Below are 4,483 nucleotides of genomic sequence, written 5' to 3'. Positions count from 1 at the left end.
AGCTGTGTTACAAACTGCAATTATTTTCTGATATGTGAAAATAAATTTCCTACTAAATGAAACCGTGGCGTCAGACTGTTGTTTAAACATCCAATTTCATGATTCAAGCCTGTTTCTGGTTTTGCAGCATCTGCAGTCCATTCACCAAAGTTGGACATGCAAATATTTATGTAGGCAATGCAGTACAGTACAGTACAATATCAGTCACAGCTCACGTGTTTAATAAAGCTGTGCTTTGTTGTCGACTTTCAGCTTTCTGTACTGTCAGTATGTCAAACCCCAAGTGACTCTTGACGTAGCAACTGGAAACAAAGAGACGCATCAGAAACCACAAAGAAGAGTTCACATTAAAATAGCATTGTAATCATATAATAATAATAATATGTTTACACCTGGTCAGCTTGTGCATCAGGAGTGTCAGTATCTATATGTACACAATACACTGTATACACTGTGCAGGGAGTACTGTAAGGATGAACTGAGGACCTGAGGCAGTTCTGGTTCCCACCATCATTCAAGGCTAGTTTGGTCTGGTCTACACTGCATTTCTGCTTCCTGTGGAGGTCTAGCATGGCATCTCTAAGGTTCAGGTGTTTGTGGTTTAAGCTGTGACTCAGCGTGGTCACCGTGCACTTTCTTTCTCCACACATTTCTCTCATGCTTTCAAAGGGAGGGGCCAGTCAATGAGTAACTAATTTACGCACAGCTGAGGGACTAAATCACTGCGTGCTGACTCCCAGTCAGTGCCGCCCCTGGTGTTCAAGGAAGCCGGTCAACCTGCATTATCTGTTTTCTCTCATTTAAAGGAGCCTTACAGATAACGTGGTTTCACGAGCGTGGATAATGTCGGGTTGCCTCTGACCCAGTGTTAAAACTCATGCATAGTCCTGCTCTTGTAGTTTGTTTGCACGACTCCTACTGTATTAGTGTTTTCCTGCTCTATGATTCTCATATAAATAAAGGACTTGTAATTATTTCTACAATGATCTGCCATGACATTATGTGTGGGTCCCCTAAGTGCTGCCAAAACAGCTCTCAGACCCAGTTGTGTCAGGGACTCTGTAAGACATCTGAAGGTGTCCTGTGGTGTCTGGACATCTTCACATATTAGCAGCAGATCCTTTAAGTCTTGTATGTTGTGAGCCATGGGTACCCATGCCCATTCCTTGGAGCTCATCACAATTCGACCCTTGTCAAAGTGGCTCAGATTCTTACATTTGGCCATTTTTTCTGCTTCCAGCACATCAGCTTCCAAGAACTGCCTGTTCACTTGCTCCCTAAGATATCCACCTATTGAGTGGTTGCATTGGAACCAGATAATCAGGGGGGTACTTGTTGTGGCTGAAACGTAAAACATGTGGCTTGGAAACAAGGGGCCAGAAGTTCTCTATGACCTGTAGCACTAATGCTATGTGGTTGTGGTGACAGGCCGCTGTAATTTTAACTGTTTGTTCGATTAAGGCTTTGTTTGTAATTAATAAGACTTATTAATATAAAGGTAAGACAAGAAATATAAAGGTATGGCTGTTCCTACTTTCATCATAGTTAACCGTTATTCTAAAGTTATGAAACTGGGACTTACTTTATGGGACTGGGACTGCATAAGAGCATTGGTGGCTAATTGTTTATGAAAGACAACATACTGCCCCATTTGTAAGAAGTCCTTATGATATGCCCTTTAGAAACATACAGCCAGACATTCCCACATGCACACATATAGGGTGTCCTGTATCCATCACTGGTACTTTCTGAGTCATCTCACAAGCGTTTCATGGAAAAACTCGTCACCAGACCAACCATATCCTCTGTTGGTCGGCCTGTTGAATAAAATATGATTGTTGCAGGCCACTCTGTAACAATCCCAAAGGCTCTGTAGCATGAGCACAAAGGCTGCAATGTCCAGTGACCATCTCTTGTGAAGAAGGCCACTGTCCTGTCCAGCATGGTGAGGGGCGTTCGGGATTCCACAGCGCATAACGCTGGAAGAAATGGATATTTGTTCGGCCGCGGGTGTCTGCCCTGCAGCTGAGAAATGTATGAATATTGATAAGAGCACCGTCTGTGGGGGTTGAGAGGGTTCTTTGAGGCTGCTTAACATTGTGTTCTGGTTTCACAGAGGGTGGAATTTTGTTTGTCTGGCCTGTCAATACTGTTCATCCTGTTCTCTGTGACTTTGCTGGTAGGTGTGAGGGTGACAAATAGAGGCACTGACATTGACACTCAGATTTGTCAAAGACCATCCACTTAGAACAATCAGCATGGCATGACTGTTTAACAGAGAAAGTCAAATACCCCATTCAGAACTCCAATCAGAACCCTTTAACTAAAAGAGTTTGTCTACAAGTCTTCATCCAGAACCCTTCACCCAGAAGTGTTCGTCTACAAATCTTCATCCAGACAATTTCAGTCAGAACTTGTGGAACATTGATACTGTCCATCCTGTTCCCAGTCATTATTCAGCTAAAACTCTTCTCATAGTCTGAGGCCATATATCTTTCATCACCTCTGCAGGTCAAGGCTGCTGTTGGGTTTCTGAGCCCTTGATTGATTGAGCATTACAACCAACCTCTTGTAGACTCTAAAAGGTGTATTTGTTCATGCATGAGTAAATCAGACAGATTTGTTCTAACAGAGCTCTGTCCTTCTTTTGTTTTTTCGAAAATCAGGGATTTATGTGGCTTCAAGAAATCAGGCTATGTTGTTGTAGATGTGTACTGCAGCCCTTTCCCCAGGACTAATTCCTCGTACATGGAAATGTACCCAGCTGACACAGTGATTCTGATTCTGATTAAGGAACTGACGTTGCATGTGTATAAACCTGTCATAATTCATCTTATCATGCTCTGCCTGGAAGGGTCTTTTCATTTGGTCTTTCACATCTTAGAAAAACATGTAAAGCAGGACCTGAAACTCAACTGAGATGCATTCTGCTTACAAATCAAAGAAAACTGTGTTATCCTCTGTAATCATCACTGCAGTGGCCCTCATACCATCACTCTCAGTCTTTGACGCCATATCACTTCCCACATAGACTTCCTACTAGCTGAGCTGATAAACCTCTGCCGCAGTGGGGCTGAGAGGACAGGTTAGAGGAAGTGGCCGTGGCATTTTAACTTCTGATAAGGAGGCCAGAATAATGGAATAAAAGCGTCAATGATTTTAAATGACTCTCACTGATGACTATCCCACAGATCCCAGTGTTTTGATGACGTTTCATCTGTGGCCGGGACAGAATAACTGGTAAGTTATTAATGGTTGTTTGTTACATTAGGGAGAAGCGCTTTAGTCAACAATGCCAGCACATTCATTCCTTCAAGAAAAAGCAGAAAGTTGTACAACCTGTTTGGGTTCTGCGTGTAGATCGGCCAGTGGAAAGAGAAACTTCTTTCACACTTGTTTTAGCTTTCCTTTACTGTACACTGTACTGTAAGGGAGATTACCATTCCGCTCACCACATGCTGGACTGATCTGGACACAACGGTGAGTCTGAATGGTCATTCTAAACCTTATGACCCTTATAATTCTTCATGTTTTATACTGAATCTTTACAGGCACTTAGTGATTCAGCAAAAGTCTAGTGACTGGGTTAGTTTGGAATGGGTCTCCAGTGCCTGTTAGAATGTATTCAAGTAATATCATATATATATATATATATATATACATATATATATATATATATTTTTTTTTTTTTACTTCAGATTATATTATATATATAATATTATATATATATATATATATATATATATTTTACTTTACTTTTTTTACTTTAACTCAAAACTACAACTCAAAATATGTGTGACAAAATATTATATAAATATAGTGACAAAATAACACAATACAGTAACACAAACCTTTATTTTATTTTGTTTAGTCTGTGTATGTAATTATGAGGAACATTCTCAGGTTTTTAAGTATTTAAGGAGAGTTTACTTTAAGCTGTGAAATAAAAATGGGTTAATAAAAATGGACAGTGTTACTGTAAACATATTCAAACAGGTATGATTGAAATATCATGTATAGCTCCCAGTAATACACATAAAATAAACATAAACATAAATAAACATAAAATTGTGTGAAACCTTTGGGCACCTCTGGGCAAATGTCATGTTTTGTTGATATTTTAAGTATAAATAGTATTTACATGTGTTAGCAAATTGGCTAAAAATAAACAAAATTATACATTAAAAAATCCCAATGTATTAAATTCTGCTAATAATTCTCAATAAATCTCAACTTGTGCAGACACATGCAGTTATGTGAGTTTTTCGATACCTTTCTGATTCAGATTATTTGTTCATTTATTTACCCGTATTTATAAAATCAACCACACATTTTAATAGAGGTAACCAAACTTTTGCATAGTCCTATATGTGCAATGTGTAATATATATGTGCAATATTATGTCCTGTAGGATTTATGTATGGAAGTACATATGTGAAATATTAAGTCCCTTATCGCTACACTACATGGACAAAAGTATTTG

The sequence above is a fragment of the Salminus brasiliensis genome, chromosome 13 (genome assembly GCF_030463535.1).
Source record: "Salminus brasiliensis chromosome 13, fSalBra1.hap2, whole genome shotgun sequence".
Taxonomy (NCBI): Eukaryota; Metazoa; Chordata; class Actinopteri; order Characiformes; family Bryconidae; genus Salminus; species Salminus brasiliensis.
The sequence above is the reverse complement of the archived record's forward strand: the minus strand, read 5'-3'. Positions refer to the sequence as shown.